Genomic DNA, 15,999 nt, shown 5'->3' on the forward strand with positions numbered 1-15,999 from the left:
GAGTAGTACATGTTGATATTAGGAAGTGGTGCATCTTGTTGCAACTGAATCTCATGTTGTATCTCTCTCTCTCTTAGGAGGTAACCCTTTCAGTTAAAACAAGTCATCATAAGTGAAAACAATCTTGACCAATTCAGCTTTATGTTTTGGATCAAATCCTTTAAATGCCTCATATATTTCATCTTCTTTGGCTTTTACAATCATCAACACAAAATTCTTACTATAGTTGACTAAATTTTTCATTTGACTAACATTGACTAATGCCAGATTAGTCCTGACCTTATGTGCCCATACAATATATTCAATCTTATCTTTAAAAAGATGATACTTATTTTCCCCCTATAGAATATAGCTTGTCGGTCATGCAAATAGGGACTCCCAAGTACAAGACCACAAATATCTAAAGGGACTACATCAGCTTCTACCTCATCTACAAAGTTTGCAATGATAGCAAATCTTAACTTGCATTGTTTAGTTACCTATAACTGTGCATCATCGCAAACCCATGCAAGAAAATATGGTTTTGGATGAGGTTTTGTAGTCAAATTAAGCTTCTTAACAACTTCCTCAGATATCAAATTAACTTGAGAAATCATATAAAATAATGTATCAACCTTAATATGCTTGATAACAACTCGGATGTGAAATAATTCATTCCTTTGCTTATCATTCTTATGAGAAGATTCTTTACTTATACTTGCACTTATACTAGAAGAACCTGTAGCTAATAAAAGAGATATACCTTTTCCCTTACCTTGGATCCTGGTGGCAACAATCCTTGTTTCATATCTAAAATTAGATCCAAGATCTTGTTGTACTACAACAATAGTCTTCTGTTTGCCTTTGTTTCCACCATATCACTTTGGCCTCTTTTTAGGATGTAGCTTCAAGCACTTAGAATCATCATGCCCTTCTTTCTTGCAATGTGAGCATGTGGATTTCTCACCCTCTTTCTTTATTGTAGCTATCTTTTTACCCTTTCCTTTACCTTTGGACTTTTCCTTAGACTTAGATGGCTTTTTATTAGACTTATCAATGAAAGTACCCTTACCCCTTGATTCTAAATGTGTTGCATGTACACATACTTCATCCAAATTACAAGGATTTATAATGAGGATGGAATGCCTTAGGTAAGAATGAAAACCACCTATATACTTGAGTAAAGTGTCCTAGGTATACAATGGGACATTTAGTGAAATAGCCTTTTTAAAAAACTCATGGGAGTACTCCTGGATAGTCTGACCTTTCCCTTCCCTAAAATGTTGCTAGTTCATCATTAACTACTGCATATGGCCTAGGGGGTAGAATTGCTTCTTTAAAGCACTAACAAATTCTGACCAAGACAAATTAAACTTACCATGTTGTGAAGTTTCATGTGGAGTCCTACTCTCCCACCAAGTTAGAGCTACACCACCTAACCAAAGAGTGGCTAACTGAATTCTATCAACATCATCTACAAGGTTTTAACACTACAATAGACTTCTACTTGCTGAATCCAGTCATCTAGTTTCTCAGCATTCAACTCCCCATACTACTTTGGTAAGTCAAACTTTACATCGAACTTGATTCGAGGTTTATGTCCACCCTTAAAAATATTAGAAGAATCGAAATGGGTAGAAGAAGGAGAAGAGGGGGAAGAAGGAGAAGAGGGAGAAGATGGAGAAGAGGGAGGTGTGTTTGGAGGATCACGATCACCTCCTTTCTTTTTCCCTTTGTCCTTCCGAGTTGCACGTCTTCACATCTTTTCTTCTCTTTCCTATACCAAAACTTCTACCATTGTTTGCAAATTTTGAAGAGTCTTTTGGATACTCTTATCTTGAAAAACTTGTCCATCACCTTCATCTGCCATTTGGGATGATGGTTTAGTCCTTCGTTTTTCAATCTTAGGATTGTATTCCTTGAGCTTTCCTTTGCCTTTCTCAATCTTGGATCTTGTTAGCATTCAAATATGCAATACTAGTCATAAAATAGCTTTGATACCAAATTTGATTTGATTAGGATCTAGGACTATTACAAAGGAATGCTAATTGATTGCATAAAGTTAATTTAAAACTTTTAATGAATAAAATTAACATCATTGGAAAGAAAGAACAACACAAAATTAAATGACAGAATGAGAAAAGAGAGATAGGGACATGACACATTTGATCTTGGAGTTTGTCTGGTATGGACTATGTCTCCAAGTCCTACTCCAATAGGGGGACCAATCTGATTAACTCCAAAATTAGGTACAAGTATTTAAAAAATCACTCCCTTCAAGTACAACAACATCACACTGTTCCAAAGTACAATAATGATCACACCTTCATAATTTCTCTCCTTCTCAACACTTGGACATTATCTCCATTTCAAAATAAATAATAAGAACCTCCTAACTCCCTTTTTATACACAAAATTAGCCAAAATAAGGCTATAACAAAAAATTACAAAAATAACCCTTCAATTAATTTCGCTCTTAGAATAACCCTTTAGCCATTTTTGACAGATTTGTCTCCATGTCAATTTTGAAGTCAAAAATAAATAATAACCTTATTTTACTAAGGTTAGGTGGAATTTGGCTAAGTTTAAATAAAATATTGTGCAAGTAAATTTTTAAGTGCTTAAATAGTGCAACGACAAACCACCTTTTATGGTAAGCCACTAGTTGGGGGTTCCAACCCCACTGGTGGCCTCCCTTATCCAAACTTGGTGCTAGTTAATAGTTTAAAACTAAATTCCCTCCAAAGGTTTGTGTGGTCTAGCAATTAAGGAAACTTTGTTAGTGCTACTTGGTCATGGGATCAAACCTTATAACAATAATTATTTTTTTGCCAATTGACTTTGGTTGTCATGTCAGCATGATGATGTCATGTTGACATCATCAAGGACCCTTTTTTCCTCAATAAATTCAAACTGTCGTAACTTTCACATACGAGCTTTGATTTTGGCAAAACAAATTTCATTGGAAAGATCTCGATAAGCTCTTTTATTTGAAATCTATTATTGATAACTTTTGAAATATTTTTTTCACCTTTTGGCGACCATTGCACCTAGTTTGATCAAACTTTGATTGGCCATAACTTTTGCATATGGGCTCTGTTTTTGTCCATTCAAATTTCATTGGATTCAAAATTTTGAGAACTTTAACATGGTGTTGATTTTTTGGAGTTTTTGAGATACTTCAGATTTTGGTAAAAATATCCTCCAGATCACTAGATAATTATAATATTGGACTTGCTATTGGTGGATGTAGCCTAGGGATTGGGTGAACCATGTTAAATATTGGTGTCTTGTGCCCCCTTTTATGCAATCTATTATTTTCTGATATTGGTTATATTTGCATGTAACTGTTATTTCTATCTGAGGTTAATCCTAACAATTCTTTATCTATCTCATCATCATAATAATCATCATCATCAATATCATCACCACCACAATCATGGTCGTCATCATCATCATCATCATCATCATCCTGCTAATCATCATCATCATTGTGATTAGTAGAAGCATCATCATCATGATTAGTAGCAACATCGTTTGCATCAGGAGCATCATCGACTAACTCTCAATCATGATCCACTTCTTCCTCTTCCTTGGTATCTTCTTCTTCCATCACATTAGGGTATGTGGAGGATCATGGTGTGCCAAAAAGTGGCAATGTGAAAACATAAGAGTTTTGAAATGTCTAAAAGAGTTTGAAAATTTGCTTTGAATTTTTTCCACCCATCCTGATACCAAGGCAGAAAGGTTAGACCAACCCTAATTAGGTATCTAATCCATTATCAGGTACCCGATATCATATCGGGTATCCGATTTAAGATCAAATACTTCAAACTTGTGACTAGAAATAAAGAAAAACCTAAGAGCAATTAATCATTTTCATTTGCCATCATTTGGCATTGTTTTTGCTCTCCATTTCAGGTACCTGATATGAAAATGGGTATTTGATTTAGGTAAGTTAACTTTTTTCTTTATTTGATGGTTTTCAATGAATTATATTTAAGATTAGGTTTTATTTGATGGTTTTCAATGAATTATATTTAAAATTAGGTTTTTTAATAGAAATTGTTGATATATTTTATTTTAATTAAAAACTTAAAATGTGGTTTTGTAATTTAAAAGGTATGGCTAACCCAAATGATATTGATAACATTGAGCCACAAAATAATGTTCCTCGAAACCCTCCACTAAATGGTCTAGTACCCCCTCAAAACCATTAACCAAGCGATCCCCTACCCCCTCAAAACCCTCCTTGAATTAAAAATTTGAAACAAGAAAATCTTACGAAATTGAGGGGGTTTACAAACCACTTATAACACTATACCTACATTGGCTCCCATGTTATCCATGTTAAACACCATAGTGGATAATATTTGGACACTTTCAAATTAACAAAATTTTTCTCTTCACTAGCATGAGAAAATGTATGCCATGTTTGATGACAAGTTGGACTATGATGAGGTTGTGGCCCTAAACACAAGTAAAGATGATATAGTTAACCTTTTTGCAAACCCAACAACTTGTAAAAAAGTCGATCACACAAAGCCCAAATCATCAATTAAATGGTGCACAAATGAAGCTATGCATGTCAACTTTTGGGATCGTTGGTGGATGGTTTTCGACAAACATCCACACAATAGTTTAGAGGTACCTTTCTATTTCACTATAAAACTATATGCTGAATTTGAGTTGGGCCTCAAGGTGAACTATTGGAGCATGAGGCCCAACATGGGTGTAGGAGAAGGAGCTCCTCAAGATAGACCCTTTGCCTAGTGGAAAAAAGATGACACTTTTGTCCCCTCTATTGATGTCTTCCCCCCTCCTCTAGTGTAACATCATGATATCATTGTAGAGGCTAGCTCTTAGAGTATTAGAGCCATCCACAGATTGAGTAGCCTATTGATATCCTAGGCTAGGTCAGTGTTTCCTCCCCATGTTGATGATGCTAGCATGAGTTCATCATTGGTGACCTCATCACATGTTTGTGTGCCCTATATTTGTTTGGGTCCCATTCATGATCTTTGTAAGTATCAATTTATATTTGAGGAGGATGATACAAAAAACATGCCTACATAGTCTACACACCCTAAGGTGAGAGAGAAGGGGCATGCAGAGCCATGGGATCCTTCTGGGTCAGTATGTGTATACATTTTTTGGTTACTACATATGTGATGTAAAGTTAATCTTTACAATAGAATAATTTTAACCCATACTGAATTATACATGTATGTGATCTTCATTCATGTTTAGTTGATGATTGAGGATGAGCTTAGATAGGTTGATGATGTCACACTCTCAACTATTTCATTTAGCCTTGAGACATTTACAGTACATTATGTTGTGTTCTCATTATTTTTCTATTTGATATTGGTACATATATGGTTTCTAATCTTTCTTTTCTCTTGTAGGTATCAAATTTAAGTGGGGGACACAGTGCTACGGGTGAGGCACAACCCATCGACAAGGGAAAGGTAATTCAATGCTTTTAAAGTGATTAAATATCAATGCATTCTTGTAAAATGTTTGTGCTACTAAAATTTAATTACATTCTTTATTGTACAGGGTTTGGCTACTAGTGATGAGTCTAGTCAGATTGGGCATCATAGACCCTCTGGCATTTCCATTCACAGTGAGAGCCCCATCATATTTTTTTTCTCTAAAGAAAAAGTGGACTAACCACCATAATTATATTAATAATAACTAATTCAAAGACTCATTTATGGAAGAATTAGGAAGAAATCCTTGAATCATTGTTGTATACATGTATAGTAACTATATTGATCTTTACTTTTTACAAAAAAATTCACTTACAAGGTAGATACAAAAAAGATGTCAATTTAAAATCTTTCCCACTAAAGCCCACAAAAATCCACTATTAGGGATCATTAATGCATCATGGTAGAACAAAGCTTAAAATTCAACTAGTTTAGTGTGAAGTTAACTTTCATCCATAGGAGAGGAGGGCCACTGCACATGGTCCCACACTGGCTTCCAACCCATAGGAGGAGCTGAGGTATTAATCAACTCCTAACCATCAAGAAAAAATGGAGCAATAGGAGGTTTAGTAGATGAAATAGATATTGAAGGAGACACATTAAGGTTAGGGGCCTACTTTAAAGCACCATAACAAAAGGCCAATATGATAGTTTACACATGGGAGTAACCAACAACATCATTTCTCAAATCCACACATTTGAACATATTCCATCACTCGTTGTCTTATCCCAATGCACTACCTTCCCACAATGTGTGGGAGATGAGTACTTCTGGAAAGGAGTCTAATAGATGCCAAATTTGTTGAAAGATATATGTTAGCTTCCAATTATGTGATTCATGATTGATACATGCATTAATTATTACCATCAAATCACCTTCTATATGGATATGGTGAAATCCACTAGTTTTAGCCAATACTAAGCCTGCAAATAAATCCTGAGCCTCTATCATATTATTTGAACCTTGTGGGAGTGGACAACACTTTAGTGCTAGTAGTGAGCCTTGATAATCACAGATGCACACACCTGCTCCTAAATTCCTTAGATTTCCTCTAGAAGAACCATCAAATTTTATTTTAGCAACCCCTTGAAAGGGTAAGATCCACTTGAATGAAGCTCTATTTTGTACCTCAATAGATGTGGTTTGTTGATACCAACCAAAAGGCACATGTATGTTTTTCCATTCACAGAAGATAGAGTTGTCCCAACTTTTCATGACTAAATTATACTTGAGCTTGCTATGGTTAGCATTCACTATTTCAAATATTGGTCTTCCCAAGTTAGAGGTAACTACTTGAATGGGTAAGGATATCCTATGAACAATTCTTTTGTTCTTTTTCCCACCATTGTCCACACTACTAACGCTAGGATGCATTTCCAAATTGCAAAGAAAAGGGATTTGGAATAAAGATCTGGCCATGAATCGAATAAGTCCCATAATTTTGATGGAAGTGCTGTGGAATAATGCATTTTCCCAAGGACAAATAATCAGTGATCCTATGCAAATGGACAATTTAGAAATAAATGGTCTACATCTTCTTGCTAGTTATCACACAATAGGTAATTGAATGGTTCTGCAATGTTTAGTTTGTGTAATCGATCATTGGTTAGTGCTCTATTCTTTTATTGGTTATTTTCCTTATTTTCTTAAACAAATTCAAAACTGATTTCTATGATATTAACAACTAGGCTTTCATATCTCATAGAAAACACCTAGTGCATAAGAGGCTAGATGTTAGAGTTGTGTATCTTTGCTCAAGCAACCATTATATCTAAAGGAGGAGTCAATAGAGGTAAGTTTTAGTTTGAATTCTTGATTATATGGTATAAATTTAGTATGCTATGAATAATAATGTTGTAGTTTAAGTTGTAGATCCATATGAAAACCATACTTGAACATTCAAGCCATAATCAACAAGATTCAAGCATTGCCAAGGACATATGAGAGGACTCCTGATCGCCAGAGGAGGTTGATGAGAGAGGTATTTATGATGAAAGTTTAAAACTATAAATCTTCATTAAAAAAGGATCATTATGCATTTGAGTAATTCAATGTTAGATACATAGAATCATATAAATTTAGTATTCTGGGTTTGGATTTTCCTTTTTTGTTTATGTAGGAGGCATCTAATCCACCTAGTTTAGCAAAAAGGCTACATTTTGATGATCCACCAACAACATAGTATAGTATAGCTTTCATAGGATGCATCATGAGGCATTTGGAGATGGCATATGCCACATTGTATACATAAATATTGATATTATACACATTTTGATGGCATGATCAATCACATTTTGTATTAGGATCTATGTATTTTGATATATATATATATATATATATATATATATATATATATATATATATTTGTGTAAGTTGTCTATGGATACATGAACTTTGATATATATATATATATATATATTTGTATAATTTTTCTATGGATACATGTATTTTGATATATATATTTTTGTCATTTACGTGGACAAGGATATACATATTAATTTAGTATAGTATTGTTCAATTTGTTGTGGACCATGTGTATGGAATATCATTCATTTTGATCTTGTTTTCTTTATTTGTTTCAAATGCAATAATTTGTGAAGAACATTTTAACAACCGTTATTATCAAATTTTGATGCAATGTTTAATTTCAAGTTATATCAAATATGTTTAATTTGAAATGATCTCTACAATCCCTTAAGATGTCTACAATTAGCCAAATCCATGGCCAATTTGGTCTTAGGATCCCATCTTTGGTCTTATGAGACATTTTAGTATGTACTAGTCGCAAGCATTATAGGGGTTATATGGTCAAAATAGGGGTGTCACTAGGTTTCACTAGGTATGGGGTGGTCGTGAACATTGTAGGCTCTCTGTGGTTGAAACAAGGTGTTAGAGTTAATGTTACAATGGTAGTCAATAATAATTGTTGCACATGTGGCAAGCCTTGTTGAGTTACTAGCAACACAAGTTTAGTTTAAGATTGAGTGAAAGAGTTTTAGTTTGAATTAAGTTCTTATTGTAGATGTGTTGAGTTAGGTGCCCATAAGTTTCAATTAGTTGTCAATCATGAAGTGGTTTTTTGTCAATCTAATTAGCAATCATTTAGGAATGTTGTTGAGTCATGCCATTGCATAAATTGGCATTTATTATTCAATAAAATAACAAGCTAAAAGTTCTTTCTTCTCTTCTTTTTTACTGTTGTTCTATTTTTCCAATATGGTATCAGAGCTAACTTCCTATTAAGTTTTTTCTATTAGAGAAGAAGTTGTTAAGAAGATGAGGCCAAGAGAAGATCCACCAGATGATTATGTTTTCTATTCAAGATTTTTTTTTTTTTGAAAAAGTCTATGCTTTGAAAATAGAAAAGAATATGGTAGAGGTTAGATGTATGCTCAAATAGTTTGAGGTGCTATAAGATTGGAGAAGCTATACCTTTATGAGGGTTATGAGACATTCCATGTGGAGATGGTGTGTCCAATAGTTCATGGAGATTTGAAAGTCTAGAAGCTTGACATCGATTATGAGACATTTCATGTGGAGATGGTGTGTCTAATGGTGTTTCAAATTTGGATGATAGCTGCATAACTATGAGAAAGTCTTTCTCCTCTATGACATATTTTCAAAGTATAATTTCTAGATTATGTTTCATTAAGTTGTCACATTAAGTGGGGTATTGGAGTTAATGTTCCAATGGTAGTATATAATAATGGTTGCACATGTGGCAAGCCTTGTTGAGTTGCTAGCAACACAAGTTTAGTTTAGGATTGAGTCAAAGAGTTTTAGTTTGAATCAAGTTCTTATTGTAGATGTGTTGAGTTAGGTGTCTATAGGTTTCATTTAGTGTCAATTTTATTTGTGTGTTGTCAATCATAAAGTATTTTTTTGTCAATCTAATTAGCAATCATTTAGGAATATTGTTGAGTCAAGCTATTATATAAATTGGCATCTATTCTTCAATAAAATAACAAGCTAAAAGTTTTTTCTTCTCTTCTTTTATAGTACTGCTCTATTTTTCCAATACAAGAGTGTCACTAGGGTTCACCTACCCATCTAGAGCTAATAGCACTAATGACTCAATGTGAAAATCAATGGTTTCAAAGTTACACAGTGATGCACCAATGAACTAAGGCACACTACAATTTTTGGTATCGAGCAAGATCACTGTGCCAAATACAAATGAAATGTGATCTTTCAAAAATGAGATACGTTATTGTGGAAATCTACATGACAAACTATAGCATTCCTTATTTTACTGATAGCCCACACAAGCTCTAAGTTATGACCCTCAAAAGATTGATATCTAAATGTACTTAGAGCATCTTCAAGATTCTTCAGTATGGGGTGGCCACAAATGTTATAGGCTATTAGTAGCCAAAAAAATGGTGTTACTAGGGTTCAACCACCCATCTTGAGCTAATGGTGATGATGATTTGATGCCAAGATAAGTAGTTCCAAAGTTACATAGTGATGCACTAATGAACTAAGACACAATACAAGTTTTGGCATTAAGTGAGATCACTATGCCAAATCCAATAATCCATCATAATCAATCATAAGGGTTAAAGGGGTTGTAAGCTAACCTACAACCCCCTTCAACCCATTTCATCATGACATGTGACCCTACGTATCCTAGGACCCCCAAAGACATCGTAATCCATCATAAGGGTCAAAAGGGGTCATAGGTTAACCTACAACCCCCTATGACCCATTTCATCATGACATGTGTCCGTAAGGGTCCTAGGAACCCTAGGAACATATTGTAATTGATCATATGGGTCAAAGGGGGTTTTAGGCTAACCTATGACCCCCTTCAACCCATTTAATCATGATATGTGTCCCTAGGGGTCCTAGGAACCTTAGACACATATCATAGTCCATCCTAAGAGTCAAAGGGGATTGTAGACTAACCTATGACCCCCCTTGACCCATATCATTGGAAAATGTGTCCCTAGAGGTCCTATGACCCCTAGGAAAATATTGTAATCCATCTTAAGGGTGGAAGGGCATCATAGGCTAACCTATGACCCCATTCGACCTATTTCATCAAGACATGTGTCCCTAGGGATCCTAGGAACCCTAGGGACATATGGTAATCGATCATATGGGTCGAAGGGGGTCAAAGGCTAACCTACAACCCCCTTCAACCTATTTCATCATGAAATTTATCTCTAAGGGTCATAGGACCCCTAGGGACATATGATAATTGATTATATAGGTCCAAGGGGGATTCATTTCATCATGACATGTGTCCTTAGGGATCCTAGGATCCATAGAGACATATCATAATCAATCATAAGGGTCAAAGGAGGTCATAAGATAACCTATGACCCCCTTCAACCCATTTCATCATGAAATGTGTCTCTTGGGTTCCTAGGACCCCTAGGGATGCATCGTAATCAATCATAAGGGTCTAAAGGGGTTTTCGGCTAACCTATGATGCCCTTCAACCCATTTCATCATGACATGTGTCCCTAGGCATCCTAGGACCCCTAAGGACATATTGTAATATATCTTAAGGGTCAAAGGGGGTTGTAGGCTAACCTACAACCCCCTTCAACCCATTTCATCACAAAATGTGTCCCTAGGGACATATCATAATTGATCATAAGGGTCAAAGGGGGTCATAGGCTAACCTACGACCCTATTTGACCCATTTCACTGTGACATGTGTCCCTAGGGGTCCTAGGACTCCTAGGAACATATCATAATCAATCATAAGGGCTGAAGGGGGTCGCAGGTAACCCATTTCATCATGACATGTGACCCTAGGGGTCCTAGGGACATATCATAATCCATCTTAAGGGTTGAAGGGGTCATAGGCTAACCTATTACCCCCTTTGACACATTTCATCATGACATATCATAATCAATCATATAGGTTGAAGGGGATCACAGGCTAACATACAACCCCATTTGACCCATTTAATTATGACATGTGTCCTAGGACCCCTAGGGACATATCATAATCCATCTTAAGGGTCAAAGGGGTTCATAGGCTAACATAATGCCCCCTTCGACTCATTTCATCATGACATGTGTCCTTAGGGGTCCTAGGGCCCCTAAGGACATATCATAATCCATCTTAGGGGTCAAAGGGGGTTGTAGGCTAACTTGCAACCCCCTTCGACCCATTTCATCATAGAACCTGTCCTCACATATCGTAATCCATCTTAAGAGTCAAAGGGGTTCGTAGGCTAACCTATGACCCCCTTTGACTGATTTCATCACGACATGTGTCTAGGACCCCTAGGGACATATCATAATCCATCTTAAGGGTGAAATGGGTTCATAGACTGACCTATGACCCTCTTTGACCCATTTCATTACAACATGTGTCCCTAAGGGTTCTGAGACCCCTACAGACATATTGTAATTAATCATATGGGTCAAAGGGGGTCATAGGCTATCCTACAACCTCCTTCGACTCATTTAATTATGACATGTGTCCCTAGGGGTCATAAGACCCTTAGAGACATATCCTAATCCATCTTAAGGGTTGAATAGGGTTGTAGGCTAACCTATGACCCCCTTTGACCCATTTAATCATGACATGTGTCCCTAGGAATCTTAAGACCCCTAGGGACATCATATGGGTCAAATGGGTCGAAGGCTAATCTACGACCTCCTTTTACCCATTTCATCACGTAATGTATCCCTAGGGGTCCTAGAACCCATAGGGACATATCATAATCCATCTTAAGGGTTGAATGAGGTTGTAGGCTAAACTATGAACCCCTTTGACCCATTTCATTATGACATATGTCCCTAGGGGTTATAAGACCCCTAGGGACATATGGTAATTGACCATAAGGGTCAAAGGGGGTCATAGGCTAACCTATGACCCCCTTCAACCTATTTGATTGTAACATGTGTCCCTAGGGCTCCTTGGACCCCTAGGGACATATTGTAATCAATTATAAGGGTTGAAAGGGGTCGTAGGCTAACCTATAACCCCGTTCAACCCATTTCATCATGATATGTATGACCCATTGGGACTTATTGTAATCCATCTTAACGGTTGAAGGGGGTTGTAGGATAACCTATGATACCCTTTGACCCATTTCATCATGATATGTGTCCCTAGGGGCCCAAGGACCCCTAGGGACATATCGTAATCAATCATATGGGTTAAAGGGGGTCTTAGGATAACCTATGATCCCCTTTGAGCCATTTAATCATGACATGTGTCCCTAGGTGTCCTAGGCCCCCTAGGGACATATCGTAATCCATCTTAAGGGTCAAATGGGGTCATAGGCTAACCTAAGACCCCATTTGACCCATTTCATTGCAACATGTGTCCCTAGGGATCCTATGACCCTTAGGGACATATGGTAATCAATCATATGTGTCAAATGGGGTTGTAGACTAACCTACAACCCCCTTTGACCCATTTCATTGTGACATGTAATATAGAATGCCATGTCATAATTTCTAATACTATGTTAAAATATATATTATAGTAAAATATGTAATAATATAAATTTATTATTATATATATAATAATAATATATAGATAATATTTATAATATTATAGATAACATAGAATACTATATGATAAATTATACTACTCTAATCCTAATATACCATTTAATCATATATAATATTATAACAATAAAATTTATTATTTAATATATAATAAAAATAAAAAATAAAAAAATTCAAATATCATTATATCTTAACTATAAAAACATATTTAAATATGTATGTAAGCCTTTTGGTTTAAAATGTACAATTGGTTCCCACTATCTCAATATAAAATCTTGTGTTTTGCTGCCACATTTTGGATATCCAATTGATCCAGGATTGTGTACCTAAATTCAGATCAAGTACCTGGTTAGGCTTGGTATTTACCAAACCTCTTTGGTCAAATTGAAAAATGTGTTTGAGACATGTTTCCCTGACATTCAGACTTTGATTGGCCATTTGACAATATTTTTTTCATCCAAATTCAATGAAATGAAAAGGGTTTTTTGAGAACACTCTCAAGATTCCATCGATATAATTTCTATCAAATTATGAATTCAATAAGTATTTATTAGTTAATTTGTAATGAAGATTTATTTGCAAACTATTGATTGACATACTGATTGAAAAATAGCCATAACTTTCAAAAGGTATAACTTTTTGAAATCCAAAATTTGTGTCACATTCTATGCTTCATCTAGCATAAGGAAAAAAAGGAAAAATTAATTTTGTAAATTTTTCAATTAGTTATGGTGGTCAGACAGAGGAGTTTTTTTCATTTTGAAAAAAGTGATAGTAGGAATTTCATATTTAATTATTTATTTGGAAAAATACCAAAAAATATGTGTCACATCTAGGCATGAGTCTAATTTTTATATCGATAGTTATATTTAAAAATATTATCATTTCATTTTGATTAAGGTGGTCAGACATACACCTACTTTTTATTTTTACCCTAAATTTTTTGTAGTACTGCATTAAAATCCACAATTTTAACCAATCAAATACTTTTTTCTCTAGATAAGGTCTAGTAGATTAGAAACTACATTCCCGATTATTCTTCACTTTGCTCCCCAGATTATATATGTAACATTCCCTTAGAATAGTAGGGTATGAGGGAATAGTAGGTATTCACCCTGCTGGTTCACCAATGGGTCCCCATACAATAGTAGGCACATTCATATGAACCAGATGCCCTACCCTATATTTGGTGGGGGTGGGGTCAATGTAGAGATGGCTAAATATGAATGGGTCCTGATTGATTGTAAGGGAAAAGTCATATGACTGTAGTGCACCCTACAATGATGATGGTAGAGGACCAATCTGACTAATCCTAAATAAATTAATTTTAGCAATTCACATGGGTAGAGCATTGTAATTCTATAAAAAGTGAATAAACAAAAAAAAGAGAAGCTAAAACTAAGTTGGCTACTATTCCCAAATCTTATAGAATAGATTAAGATATATTTGTCTAGAAATACAAAAATCTTCTTAATCAATGAGATTATCATTTCATTATTTTATTTTTAGCCTAATTGATGATAGTGAAATAATTGAAGAATCGGTCATTGAACCAAAATCATTTTTATTTTTTTGAAATTCATCTTTATATAGAAAGGGTTCCTATAATTTTTTTCTTACAAGTTTTTGATATAAATTCCATAACTACTTTAAAATTACATGTCAAGTTAGCATAACCCTGATTTGCTAGTATTTCACTGCCACTTAAGGCCATAGTTTGGTTGACCATGATCCTACACATACCTATTATACTTTATTGACCTTCCTCTTGGATCATGTCTAGCAATAAATGACCAACCTAGTTTATGTGCAACCTCTGAGTAAAATACCTGCTCACACTAGCTTGGAAGAGCATAGGACTCATCCCCAACTAGCTCAAACAACCTTGTATTAATCATTAGAAATCCATTCACATGCTTAATAACATTTCTATCAGAATTATTTTGATTGAGTCACAATTTGTACCATTTGATGATGAAGAAAACTAATTTGAAGGATTTAAAGTCACAATCAAGTATATCAACCAAAATGCCATAGTATCAATTTTGAAACTCTCGAGGATGTAAGTCATTTATAGATGAAATTTTGATCACCTAGAAGACTACACTTATTCCAAAATCACAAGTTCTCTTCGTGTCATCAAAATTTTGATGAAAAATTTATAATCATTGCATAACATAGCCTTGTGGTGTTTCATCTACAATAATGTCAAACATGTATAAATTATTGTATCACAAGTTCAAAAACATACAGTTGATTAACAAACTTATAAGTATCTAGAGATCTCTTAAACCATATGCTAAATATTTTTCACATTGGTATCTCCATTACAATGATCTTGTATAACCAATGAAGACATGGATTCCCATTTTAATCTATGACCAAAATGTTGACATCATTCAATCCATACCATCATCCAATCTTGATTGTTTGCAATAAACAAATGTATTGCATACCAATCTTTAGTAACTGTAGAAAAGTAAATAGATGACTTACAAAAGATTTATTTTGAAGATTAAGAATTAATTAACTAAAATAACATCTCATAATTTACTACTTTCCACTTTTCTAAATCTACTATTCCCCACCAAGAACTCCCCTTCAAATTTTTTATTGCAGTCAAGGTCCCAAATGCAATGTATATGGGTCTTTGCTACAAGATTATGAAGATATTAACATAGACCATAATTTAGTATACCATATATCCCTCAACCATAGAACTCTCAGGATGCATTCTTATTCAAACCAAACCCTTAAAAAAATTCAAGTCTCTCTCAACCATCCACATTGACCTAGGTTGTATAGGTCTACATAATTCAATCTCCTCAACTTGGTGTATGAGGTAGTATTCTTGTGCATTGGAAAAAGTTGAAGGTAAACACTTATTCATTTCACACATTAGTTGATGATTTATTTTCTTCCAATATTTTATATCTTCTTTATGGATTTCTTTAGATGATTACCACCTACAAGGGATTCAAGACACAACAATATAAAAATACAAGACTTTGCAATATATTACTTGTTTGATATATTGAA

This window comes from Cupressus sempervirens, chromosome 3, assembly GCF_028749045.1.
Source record: "Cupressus sempervirens isolate cs-2001-9-10 chromosome 3, ASM2874904v1, whole genome shotgun sequence".
NCBI lineage: Eukaryota > Viridiplantae > Streptophyta > Pinopsida > Cupressales > Cupressaceae > Cupressus > Cupressus sempervirens.